Source organism: Palaemon carinicauda, chromosome 22 (genome assembly GCF_036898095.1).
Source record: "Palaemon carinicauda isolate YSFRI2023 chromosome 22, ASM3689809v2, whole genome shotgun sequence".
Lineage (NCBI taxonomy): Eukaryota > Metazoa > Arthropoda > Malacostraca > Decapoda > Palaemonidae > Palaemon > Palaemon carinicauda.
This window is the reverse complement of record NC_090746.1, coordinates 50,344,565-50,358,419: the sequence shown is the minus strand read 5'-3', so window position 1 is coordinate 50,358,419 and position 13,855 is coordinate 50,344,565. Positions and strand designations below refer to the sequence as shown.

General features: G+C 43.4%; 1 protein-coding gene across 2 annotated transcripts in view; it reads right to left on the bottom strand.

Moving 5' to 3' along the window:
- Positions 1-10,642: 10,642 nt before the first annotated feature.
- Positions 10,643-13,855, bottom strand: part of Taf2 (TATA-box binding protein associated factor 2) — a 365,232-nt gene continuing 362,019 nt past the window's right edge. For both annotated transcript variants that reach the window (XM_068346184.1, XM_068346183.1), the window contains exon 25: positions 10,643-13,727. The gene's annotated coding sequence lies outside the window, so the exon portion shown is untranslated. The remainder of the gene's footprint in view (positions 13,728-13,855) is intronic.

The window sequence follows — 13,855 nt, the reverse complement described above, 5'->3', positions numbered from 1 at the left end:
CCTGCGCACATCTCCATACAATTCTGTAGTCTCTCTTTCGTCTCTTGCTCCCTGCGCAAGAGAAAGTCTGACAGCTTTGGTAGATTCTCGTTGAACTGACGTTCAGCGATATCTGCCTCCAACTTCCCAACTGAGAAGGTTAAGTGGACTTCTTTCCAGTCCTTATCCTCCATAAGTAGGGCTAACGACAGGGGCCTACACTCCTCTAGTGTAGGACAAGGTTTGCCTGCCTCTATTGCCTTAGCAACTGCTTTAAAAGCCTTCAATGTAAAGGGGAAGGCCATTAAAGCTGGAGCAAGAAAGGTAGGGTGTTCCTTGCTTAGGGCAGACACCTTTGAGTTTGTAAAGCCCACCTTCTTTAGTCTACTCGACAAGAGAGCTTGTGCCTTGTCGTGGTCGAATACCATGACCTCCTTGGGTTCCATCTCTTCCTTCAACGCTGGCTCATGCTTCAGTCGAACGAAGCAGTCTGGGTAAGTATTGAAGCTTGGCCAGAACTGGATGTCATAAAGAGGGACAGCTCCCATCTTCTCCGAAATGAAGAGTTTGCCGTTGGTGATCGGCATAAAATCCGCATATCTCCAGGGATTAGTTTCGGAGCAGGGTGGGAGCTCTTGAACTCCGAGTCTCTTGTGAGACCCTTGGGAGGCTGAGAGTCGAGTTTCTCGGAGCTCTTTCTCAAGTTTCGCTTCCCTAGCTTCGCCTTGTTTGCGAATGCTCTCCATTAGAGCCGTAAGATTGGCCAGTGCCGGCACCGACGGAAGGGACTACGACTTGACTTCATCATCTTCTTCGGGAGTTAGTGTAGACTCCTCCTCTTGATCGTCCTTAAGAAGATCCTTTTCGGTGTCTGAAGACACCTCAGACATCCTTTCCTCCTGGTGGATGTCCATGCCTTGTAGTGCATCACTGACATCTGTCTCGATGGCAATCTGGATGCAGGGTATTTCAGGCCGTGCCTGGGGTACGATAGCTTCAATACCCGCTTTAGGGAACAGCAATTTGCGCATCCTTTCATTAAGAAGGTACGGTCCCGTAGAGTTCTTTTGGAACCCTCGTACCCATCTACGCAGCTTTGCTCGTGCTGCCTCCCTCAACTCCGCTGACTTGGGGTCGTCGAAACCATCGGTCACCAAGGTCCTGCATACACTGCAGTCTTGTGGGTCTCAGTACTGAAGGGGTTCCTTAGTGATGGTGCAGGGGGCATGCGACCTGCATGCTTTGTGACCACAAAAGTCTTTACTCTTGTGGTTGCAGAAGATGATCTCGCACTTCACTAGGTCCTCCTGTAAAGAGAAGAAAATTAAATGAGTATGCGGTTGTTTATCTCACACGATAAGCAATTTATGTAAATTATTATTATTAATATTTTAACCATTATAGCTTAGGATAGTCAAGCTAGAAAGAAACTAGGAAAGACACATACTTGTGTTTCCTGTCCAGCCAATTGCTGGGACCTCCCCCAACCCCCAAAATTAAAGTTATAGAGTCTCCTGTTTGGGAAACTCAGGAGAAGGGTTCTAACCCCTAGGGGAAGATAAGTGTATCTTAACACTGATCCTTCTTAAGTTCTTTAATATTGTGGGATAAGTTGTTAACTGATTAACTATAAGTATATTGAAGGAAATCTTTCCTTCTAATATAGGATTGGTTTCAACAATAGACTGTGCTAGGAAGCACAAGTATGTTGGAAAATAACTACTGTATAATATATACTATAGTTTTCTGTCTGCAGTATATCTATACTGCAAATATACTGGCTACTGTATAATCTTATACTGTAGTTCGGCCGGCAGGTTGCTGGCTAGGCCATCGCTAAAGCACAGAGAGGGGCAGGGAAAGGGTCCTGTATCAAGTGTGGAAGGCGGCGGCAGGGTTGCTGCCACTACCACACAAGGGAGAAACTCTGTTTCAATATCGGCGCCATCCAAGGCAGCCGAAGAATATCTATTCCGCAGCCTAGGGTCTGCCGAAACAGGAATAGTCTTCTAGACCACAGGGGAGAAGGTGGCGGCATCACACTACCACTTCAGGTGCGGCCTAGGGAGGCATAGCCTCCTATGCCGGCAGGGGAGTGACTACTCACCCTGCCGCTCGGCCGCCGGCAGAAAGACTGAATACTCTGAGGTTCTGTCGAAAACCAAAGCCGGGACACTCGCCGTCAAGGTTGGGAGACAGAAAACACTAGCCTAGCCAAGCCGGAGTGACTACTCTATGGCGAGACCAAGATAGGGTTGTCGCTGAGCGACACTCAGAGGGAAGGGGGGATTACCCTAAATTCTCCACAGGAGACGAGTATCGAGTTGTATAATAATTCTAGGAGATGTCTATCTCCCATTGAATTGATAAAACGATACGAGGGTAAACTGGGATCATGTATGAAAGTATACTGAAGCGCGTAGGCTAACTAGCCTAGCGCGGGGCGAGATTCGGTTACCTAAATCGCCGAAACTCTAACGTATACGATCGACATAAGGAAGAGGAAATATGCATAATTATGTTATTTTTATTACTAAAATAAATTTTTGAATATACTTACCCGATGATCATGTAGCTGTCAACTCCATTGCCCGACAGAAATCTACGGTCGGGATACGCCAGCGATCGCTTATACAGGTGGGGGTGTACTCACCAGCGCCATCTGTGGTCAGGTACTCCAGTACTTCTTGTCAACAAGACCTCAATTTTCTCCTCGGTCCACTGGTTCTCTATGGGGAGGAAGGGCGGGTCATTTAAATCATGATCATCGGGTAAGTATATTCAAAAATTTATTTTAGTAATAAAAATAACATTTTTCAATATTAATCTTACCCGATGATCATGTAGCTGATTCACACCCAGGGTGGTGGGTGGAGACCAGTATACATGTTAACCAAGAAGCTAAGTATCCCGTATTTCATTTTATTAGTTATTCAAAATAACAATAAAAATAAATAAGTACCTGGTAAGGAAGTCGACTTGAACCATTACTCTGCCTTTAATAAGTACGTCTTCCTTACTGAGCGCAGCGGTCCTCTTAGGATGCTGAACGACTCTTAGGTGGCTAAAGTATAAAGGGCTGCAACCCATACTAAAGGACCTCATCATAACCTCTAACCTAGGCGCTTCTCAAGAAAGAATTGACCACCCGCCAAATCAACCAGGATGCGGAAGGCTTCTTAGCCGACCGTACAACCCAAAAACAACAATAAAAGCAATCAAGAGAAAGGTTAAAAAAAGGTTATGGGATTATGGGAATGTAGTGGCTGAGCCCTCACCTACTACTGCACTCGCTGCTACGAATGGTCCCAGGGTGTAGCAGTTCTCGTAAAGAGACTGGACATCTTTGAGATAGAATGATGCGAACACTGACTTGCTTCTCCAATAGGTTGCATCCATAACACTCTGCAGAGAACAGTTCTGTTTGAGGGCCACTGAAGTAGCCACAGCTCTCACTTCATGTGTCCTTACCTTCAGTAAAGCAAGGTCTTCTTCCTTCATATGAGAATGAGCTTCTCTAATCAGAAGCCTGATGTAATAAGAAACTGCGTTCTTAGACATTGGTAGCGAAGGCTTCTTAACAGCACACCATAAGGCTTCTGATTGTCCTCGTAAAGGTTTTGACCTTTTCAGATAGTACCTAAGAGCTCTGACTGGGCAAAGTACTCTCTCCAGCTCGTTACCCACCAAGTTAGATAGGCTAGGGATCTCGAACGATTTAGGCCAAGGACGTGAAGGAAGCTCGTTTTTAGCCAAAAAACCGAGCTGCAAGGAACATGTAGCCGTTTCCGATGTGAAACCTATGTTCCTGCTGAAGGCGTGGATCTCACTTACTCTCTTAGCTGTTGCTAGGCATACTAGGAAAAGAGTTTTTAATGTGAGGTCCTTGAAAGAGGCTGATTGTAGCGGTTCAAATCTAGATGACATCAGGAACCTTAGGACCACGTCTAGATTCCAGCCTGGAGTAGACAACCGACTTTCCTTAGAGGTCTCAAAAGACCTAAGGATGTCCTGCAGATCTTTGTTGGAGGAAAGATCCAAGCCTCTGTGGCGGAAAACCGCTGCCAACATACTTCTATAACCCTTAATCGTAGGAGCTGATAGGGATCTAACGTTCCTTAGATGTAACAGGAAGTCAGCAATTTGGGTTACAGTGGTACTGGTAGAGGAAACTGCATTGGCCCTGCACCAGCTTCGGAAGACTTCCCACTTAGATTGATAGACTCTGCGAGTGGATATCCTCCTTGCTCTGGCAATCGCTCTGGCTGCCTCCTTCGAAAAGCCTCTAGCTCTTGAGAGTCTTTCGATAGTCTGAAGGCAGTCAGACGAAGAGCGTGGAGGCTTGGGTGTACCTTCTTGACGTGAGGTTGACGCAGAAGGTCCACTCTTAGAGGGAGAGTCCTGGGAACGTCGACCAGCCATTGCAGTACCTCTGTGAACCATTCTCTTGCAGGCCAGAGGGGAGCAACCAACGTCAGCCGTGTCCCTTTGTGAGAGACGAACTTCTGAAGAGCCCTGTTGATGATCTTGAACGGCGGGAATGCATACAGGTCGAGATGGGACCAATCCAGCAGAAAGGCATCCACGTGAACTGCTGCTGGGTCTGGAATCGGGGAACAGTACAATGGGAGCCTCTTGGTCATCGAGGTAGCGAACAGATCTATAGTTGGCTGACCCCACAGGGCCCAAAGTCTGTTGCAAACGTTCTTGTGAAGGGTCCACTCTGTGGGGATGACTTGACCCTTCCGGCTGAGGCGATCTGCCATGACGTTCATATCGCCCTGAATGAACCTCGTTGCCAGCGTGAGCTTTCGACTTTTTGACCAAATGAGGAGGTCCCTTGCGATCTCGAACAGCTTCCTCGAATGAGTCCCTCCCTGCTTGGAGATGTACGCCAAGGCTGTGTTGTCGGAGTTCACCTCCACCACCTTGTTTAGCTGGAGGGACTTGAAGTTCATTAAGGCCAGATGAACCGCCAACAACTCCTTGCAATTGATATGAAGCGTTTTCTGTTCCTGATTCCATATCCCTGAGCATTCCTGTCCTACCAATGTCGCGCCCCAGCCCGAGTCTGATGCGTCCGAGAAGAGATGATGGTCGGGGGTCTGAACAGCTAACGAAAGACCTTCCTTGAGAAGAATGCTGTCCTTCCACCACGTTAGAGTAGCCCTCATCTTTTTGGAGACAGGAATTGAGACCGTCTCGAGCGTCATATCCTTGTTCCAGTGAGCTGCCAGATGGTACTGAAGGGGGCGGAGGTGGAGTCTCCCTAACTCGATGAACAGGGCTAGCGATGAAAGAGTCCCTGTTAGACTCATCCACTGCCTCACCGAGCATCGGTTCCTCCTCAGCATGCTCAGGATGCACTCCAGGGCTTGGTTGATTCTTGGGGCCGACGGAAAAGCCCGAAAAGCTCGACTCTGAATCTCCATACCCAGGTAAACGATGGTCTGGGAAGGAACGAGCTGGGACTTCTCTAAATTGACCAGGAGGCCCAGCTCCCTGGTCAGATCCATAGTCCATCTGAGACTCTCCAGACAGCGACGACTTGTGGGAGCTCTTAAAAGCCAGTCGTCTAAATAAAGGGAGGCTCTGATGTCTGCCAAGTGAAGGAATTTCGCAATATTCCTCATCAGTCGCGTAAACACAAGAGGCGCCGTGGTCAGGCCAAAGCACAGGGCTTGGAACTGGTACACAACCTCTCCAAAGACGAATCTCAGAAAAGGTTGGGAGTCTGGATGGATGGGAACGTGAAAGTAGGCATCTTTCAGATCTAACGAGACCATCCAGTCCTCCTGCCTGACCGCTGCTAGGACCGACTTCGTCGTCTCCATTGTGAACGTCTGCTTGGTGACATAAGCATTGAGCGTACTGACGTCCAGCACCGGTCTCCAACCTCCTGTCTTCTTGGCCACCAGGAAGAGACGGTTGTAAAAGCCCGGGGAATGATGGTCCCGAACTATCACCACTGCCTCTTTCTGTAGCAGGAGCGACACCTCTTGTTGTAACGCTAGCCTCTTGTCCTTCTCCTTGTAGTTGGGAGAGAGGTTGATGGGAGAAGTGGTCAGAGGGGGATTGCGGCAGAACGGAATTCTGTAACCCTCCCTTAGCCACTTGACAGACTGAGCGTCTGCACCTCTGCTCTCCCAGGCTTGCCAGAAGGTCTTGAGTCTGGCTCCTACAGCTGTCTGGAGAGGAATGAAGTCAATGCTTGCTTTTTGTGGACTTGGCACCCTTCTTTGACTTGCCCCGGTTACTGTCTGCACGGGTACCTCCTCTACTGGAGGCTCTACCACGAAAGGGCGGAATGAATCTGGTAGCAGGTGTATCAGCCACAGGAGTGCGGTAAGATCTCGGCACGGAAGGTAAGGTTTTAGCCTTACGTGCTGAAGAAGCCATGAGGTCATGCGTATCTTTCTGGATAAGAGCCGCAGCCATCCCCTTGATTAACTCCTCCGGAAACAGGGACTTGGAGAGAGGAGCAAACAGCAACTCTGATCTCTGACAAGGGGTGATAACAGTCGATAAGTAGGAGCATAGATGTTCCCTTTTCTTGAGGACTCCTGAGACAAAAATAGACGCAAGTTCGCCAGAACCATCGCGAATTGATTTATCCATACTGGACATGAGTAGCATGGCCGAGTCTTTGTCAGAAGGAGCAGTCTTCCTGCTTAAAGCCCCCAGGCACCAGTCGAGGAAGTTAAAAATTTCGAAGGCGCGAAAGACTCCCTTCATCAAGTGGTCCAGATCAGAAAAGGTCCAGCAGACCTTCGAGCGTCTCATAGCCGACCTGCGGGGAGAGTCAACCAAACTTGAGAAGTCGGCCTGGGCAGAGGCAGGAACCCCCAAGCCAGGTTCCTCTCCCGTGGCATACCAGACGCCCGACTTAGAAGCCAGCTTAGGAGGAGGAAACACAAAAGAGGTCCTTCCAAGCTGCTGCTTGGACTGCAACCAATCCCCTAAAACCCTCAAAGCTCTCCTTGATGATCTGGCGAGGACAAGCTTGGTGTAGGCAGGCGTAGTAGGCTGCATGCCTAGAGAAAACTCGGAGGGAGGAGAACGAGGGGTTGCAGACACGAAGTGTTCAGGGTACAACTCTCTGAACAGAGCCAGGACCTTGCGAAAGTCTAAGGAAGGCGGCGAAGGCTTGTGTCCTTCCACATCAGATGTAGGATCATCCAGATGAGCAGCTTCATCCTCAGAAACCTCATCGCCTGAGAGTTGAGTAGCGAGAGGTAAAGGCAGAGCGGCAGGTTGAATGGCTGAATCCTGCAGAACGGGTGCATGCGTACCTGCGGATCCATCATCATGCCTCTGCTGAATAGACTGAGGGCTGGCAATGACAAAGGCAGAGGGCTGGAGTGAGGGAGGTTCTGCGGTGGTCTGAGGAGTAAGCGAAGTGGTCAGAAGCGAATGCTGGAAGGCATGAGGCTCATGCTGCATGGTATGCGGCTCATGCTGCATTGGAAGAGGCTCATGCTGCGAAGAATGCGGCTGCTGCATGGTAAGAGGCTCGTGCTGCATGCGTCGAGGAGGATGCCTCATAGCATGAGGCTCCTGCCTCAAAGGTTGCGCCTGCCTCAAGGGTTGAGGAGGTTGCTGCGCAGAGTGAGGCTCCTGCCTCAAGGGTTGAGGAGGTTGCCGCATAGCATGAGGTTGCTGCCTCATGGGTAGAGGAGGTTGCCGCATAGCATGAGGCTCCTGCCTCAAGGGTTGAGGAGGTTGCCGCATAGCATGAGGCTCCTGCCTCATGGGTAGAGGAGGTTGCTGCATAGTGCTGGAACCTGGCAACTCCCGATGCGGCAGCTCACGCATGGAAGCAGGAGGAGCCTCAAGAACATGCGTCTGGCAGGGAGGACTGCGCAGAGGTGGAGGAGCGCTCGCAGGAGGAGGGGTGTTAACCTTCTCTGCCTGATACTCCTGCATCAAAGCCGCAAGCTGAGACTGCATAGTCTGCAGCATAGACCACTTGGGGTCCACAGAAGTTGGAGCAGAGGCCTGTTGAGGCACCACTCTACCTCTCTTAGGAGGTGTGCAGTCATCAGATGACTGCGGCGAGTCCGAACTGGCCCAGTGGCTACACCTGGGCCGTTGGACTAGCTCGGAAGGGACCTTACGTTTGAGAGGTCGTGAGACCTGGGTCCACCGTTTCCTCCTGGAAACCTCTTCCGCAGACGAGGAATTTAAGGGCTCATTCGTCTGGGAGTGGAAGTGACGATCTCTATCAGATACGCCCGCAACCACTGAGGATACAACTGTGTGCCGATCAAGGCCTGCCGAACCCTTTTGCCCTTCGACGTTGCTTCTCCCCTGGGCTTGGGAGCTTGCAAGAGGTCCCGGACTGGGAGGACGACTGGCACGCACAGAAGTATCCTCATGCGCAACACTGACACTGACACTAGGCACAGCACTGGCACTAACACTTCCCACTGCACTCTTCACTTTAAGTTCCTTGACATCTGCCAAGAGAAGATTGTGGTCACTAACTAACGACTCCACCTTATCACCAAGAGCCTGAATGGCACGCAACATATCCGTCATATCAGGCTGAGCACTCGTAGCAGGTTCGGGGGTCACCACCACAGGGGAAGGAAAAGGTTGAGGGGCATGGGGGGAGGAATAAACCAAAGAGCGAGAAGAACTCCTCCTAACTCTCTCCCTCTCTAACCTAGTTGTATATTTGAGGAATTCATTAAAATCGAATTCCGAAAGCCCAGCACATTCCCCACATCGATCTTCCAATTGACAGGATTTTCCCCTACAATCGGAACAAACGGTGTGAGGATCAACAGAGGCCTTCGGAAGACGCCTATTACAAGTCCTAACACTACATCGCCTAAATTTAGGAGCTTGAGAGTGGTCGGACATCTTGAATTTAGAGAACAGTCAAGGGGGAATTCCAAAGTAAAGCAAAGATCGTTAACCAATAAACCAAATTAATTCCAAAAGCTATCTAAGCTAAGGGAAAAGCTTCCTGTACAGCGAAGGCTAAATTTTAGAGCAAATACTTCACCAAAACCGTGAACAAAGACTCCAAAACAACAGCGTATCCATGTAGGTCTTGCCGGCGGCACGACAGAGGAAAAATTGAGGTCTTGTTGACAAGAAGTACTGGAGTACCTGACCACAGATGGCGCTGGTGAGTACACCCCCACCTGTATAAGCGATCGCTGGCGTATCCCGACCGTAGATTTCTGTCGGGCAACGGAGTTGACAGCTACATGATCATCGGGTAAGATTAATATTGAAAAATGTATATCTTTACTAATATAATTGTGCCTAAATAGCTTTCATAATTTATTAATGTTATTACAACCGGGAAAGTCGTTTTACTAACTAAACAACACATGCGTTAAGAACGACAGCGCCCATGGCGCCTCCAGTGATCGGCAAAGCTCCCAACACATAAAATTACTCTAATTTCTCTGTGAAGCAGGAGCTAAAAATTATAAACTGTAAAGAATAAATACTCAACTTTCCAAAGGCAGAAGAAGCTGGAGAATGCATAATAAATCCTCGATAAATCGAACACAAATGTTAGAGCAACAGGGAAAACCACCGTGCGAATTCGCTACAAAAATAGGAATGGGCGCCATCTTGGATACTCGTAATAGTACGGGAGGAAGGGTAACCTTGATAATGGCTCCCCTTCTAATTTCGCGACTCTTTCCCCTCGAAGCGAAAACGCTAATCGGGGTGAAGATTGCTATGTGTCGTATCAAGATATACGTCCCCTGATATTATGTGATATCCTTAAGAGAGAAGATATTTGCACCAGGAGTTAGAATTCTGGAGACCTAAAGATTAATTTTCTGGGAATATCACTGTAGCCAAATATCCCTTAGCAAGCTACCTATAGGAACCTTCCATCAGGACGACATGGCCTGAGCCCAAAAAGTTGTACAGTATACTAAAAGTTGGGGGCATTCGGAGGCTTTTCGGAGGCCTTTTTTTATACAATTGATTTGTTTTCTTGCAAGATGTTTAATAATAATACATCTATGGTATTTCTATAATGTTTATTTTTACGCACGAAGTAAATCAAAATAATGTTTTCAGCTGTTAATCTGGGGTAGGCCTACCAGTAAATATTTTTTTCCTATTGTCACTCCCCGGTCCTGGAGGCAGAGGAATGCAGCATCAGAGTTTGTTTGTCAGAGGTTTTCCGCTTGTCTAACGATCTGTTACTATCACTTTCGATTAGTTGCATGTTAATACTCATATATATTAATAATTTCAGGCCAAATCTACTCGAAATGGGCGAGATATGGGTAGCAGAATGAATGTAAACAAACTCAGAATCAGAGCCATTCCGGAAGCCATTTCCAAAACGGACCAGCATTCGTTACTTCCCCTTTACACGCATCTATTCGTTTTGAATTCCTTACTAAAACTCTATAAGACAACTGTTTTTAACTTTTCAATTCCAAGGTCAATGGAAGCATAGAGTTGCCTTTTCACCCGATTTCTAAATGCCTCCGCGATGTCTCCGAATATCTCCAACTTTTAGTGTGTACCGCATGGAAACCACATCTTTAAGCCAAAATAAATATTGTAAGGTAAAATCTCATATTCTAATTCAACTCCATAGCATTAATATTTATGAATATTTTTATCTAAGAAAACCACACAGTATTTGTCTAAAAACTTTATTAAAAAACATTTAAATTTTCTAATTTTGCTTTATAAACACTTAAAATTGTACAAGATACTATTACCTATCAAATTATGTTTACTTAATATAAGTAGTTTTTAACAAAATCAACTTTACCAGAAAAGCTGGACGATGCTTCAACTTATGGTAATTGCAGTTTTCAGAAATAAGAACAAAATTACATTCTTATATGAAAACATTCCGATTGAAGCAGAGCTTGACTTTATGCATGATGACGTCATAATTGGAACTACACAAATATTATATACACATATCTGAAATATACTTCAGTACTCTCCTTCTATACACTGTGTCTACTTTCATTAACACTGACGTTTATCATCAAGAAACGGTAAAAACATTACCCACACTTTATGAACAGTAAGGTCTTGGGATTTATTTTCTTTAAAAAAAAAAAAAAGTATTAAACATCCAAATTTTCTAGTAACCTATCAAATCCCACCTTCAGTCAAGACTACATAAAACTGATTTTCTGTAACCTTTGGCATTATATAAAACCTTACACCATAAAAGACATCATAATTTTTCTAAATGCATTACCTTAATGATGACATGCTTTAGATACACGCTCTTGGGAAATTCCTTAATTATTTACTTAAAATGCAATCAAATAATAAAAATAAAATCATTCCTAGACACTTGAAGCCTTTTATTTTAGGTAATTCAAATGTATGTTTTGGCTATTCAGGCCACATATAGCTTAACAAATAATTATATAGCATATGCATTATATTCTAATACAAAATTTACTGAATTAATAAAATGTCACAAAATACATGAAAGGTACTGTATTTCACAAAAGAAAAAGCAGTTATATTTCATAAATATAAAAGTATATTCATTCCATAAATACTTGAAGATAATACAAGTGAAATCTAAATTTGTTGAGTTAATATAAAAAAATATACAAAGTCACATCTACTTTTAACTTATGATAAGTTCTTTGAACAGTAACCTAGTCAGGAGTGAGGGACTATCCATACTGGGATAACAATTTTCTATAACTGTTTTTCAAAAACTCAGTGATTTACCCTCACCATTTATAAAAAAACTTAACCAGACCACAGAATCAAATTAATTTTCTCAAATTATTTTCTTGGTTAAGTGAAGTAAAATTAATCTTCTAAAATACAAATCTGGATCTTTGTGAAGATTTAATATTAGCTAAACTATAGTTTACTGGCTTTTGATATAATTATAACCAGAAAACACTACTATTCTTACTTGGGTTTCTCCACATCTTTTTTTTAAAAGAATTACTGTAACATATAAAATACAATAACACCACAGCAAATGAAGATTTTCATTCAAAATTTTTGCAATGATATTTCATTTAAAAGATAAGAATGATACTGAAATAATATAAAATAATGTAATCTTAAAACAGAAAATTTTAAAATAAAAGTATGAAAAATTCTAAATGAGAGAGAGAGAGAGAGAGAGAGAGAGAGAGAGAGAGAGAGAGAGAGAGAGAGAGAGAGAGAGAGAGAGAGAGAGAGAGAGAGAGAGTGTGTCTGTGTGTGTGTGTGTCAAAACCTACAAATTTCCATAATCCTTATTCTCTCAACATTTTTTCAAGTCAAAATCTTTGAAGCTTTACTTACATTATTTCTATTCAGAAAAATTGACAGCGTTAACTTTTTGACAAAATTCTGTCATGATCTTTATCACCAAAAGCTAAGACTAACTTTTGGTGGATAACAGGATAGCTACATATGAATAACAGGAATTTACTAAATTCAAACAAATCCATGGATTAGGACTCGATATGTAGTCCTAATAAACAATTATTTAATTGAAACGATTTAACCCATAGACTAGATAAAGAATAACTTGAATTTTATGTTCTTCATACTGTCTATGGAATAATACCATAAATCTAAATAATGCCATAAAATAAACTGAATAATGCCAAAACATAAATATGGATTTCATTTGTTTACCTTTCAATACATAGCACTATTATTAATTACTATTAGCTTTAATGATGTTATGTAATAATCAATTATGGATATAACACTTGATGCTGGTCTTTCAAATACTATAAAAGAATATCTGTATGTTACGTCAATATCTTCAATAACACACCTGGGATCACTATAATTTTTCTCTTTTTTTAATGACATGCTCTTGATCATCTTGAAAAAATCTCCAGTTTTCTAAAAGATCCAAATAAAATTCCTATATCAAATTCATAATTTTAATGGCAAGGCCTTATGCCATGTGTTGCTGTCATTAATAATGGTAATTATTATTGTCATTACTGTACTGTGGTATTATAATTAATGGATTTTTTAAATTTTTGCTGTATTGTATTATTATCATTATTAGAAAAATATCATCCTTATTACTGTATTATTGTCATTGTTAGGTAATTTATCCCTCAATCAAACCAAGTTTGACACTTAATACAAATTTATCATTAAAATTTAAAATTCACAGCTGGTTAAGGTTTAGATACTGCACTGATGTAAACCATGTTATACTAAAACAGGTCTTCTCAATAAAACCTTATTTTCTTGCCTCAAAGGAATGTGACCAACAGGATAATAGGAATCATGTAAAAAGAGGCCCTTTTTGGTTATAAGCCAAGTTCAATTATGGGTCTGATTTCTTTTAATTTATAAATTTAGTACAACTATAGGTTTATAATCTATAAAAACTTATGCATTCCTAAAGATATTTATAGAAATAACTAACAAGAATGTCTTTTGATCTTGTCACAATATTTTCAACTTTGGTTGCTGTTACATTAAAATTTAAAGAAAAATAACTCTAAACAGGATTGATTGATAAGGAATTTCAAAATAGTAAAGATGTAAACTAATAGTAACAGATTGAAAAAAAAAGACCTGTTAGCAATTATTTGTAAACCAAGTCCATCACATAAGACTGTGATAATGCAAAAATAGTGACGTGGAGGTGAAGATACAGTACTCACAAATGGTAGGAATGGAAAAAATGATACTTTTTGATGGCTAGACGTCAATACTGAGAACTGGGAAACAATGATGTTTTAGACGATAGTGTAGCCCCAGAACGTGACAACGAAGACATCACTACTTCATATAATCTGTGAAATGAAAATCTGCTTTGAGTACATGATAATTTTTTGGAAAATTACACATTTCTGCAGTGACACATTTTTCAATAACTTTGTTAGATTTATGGCACACAGTTCTGCTGCAAACTATTGTTAGA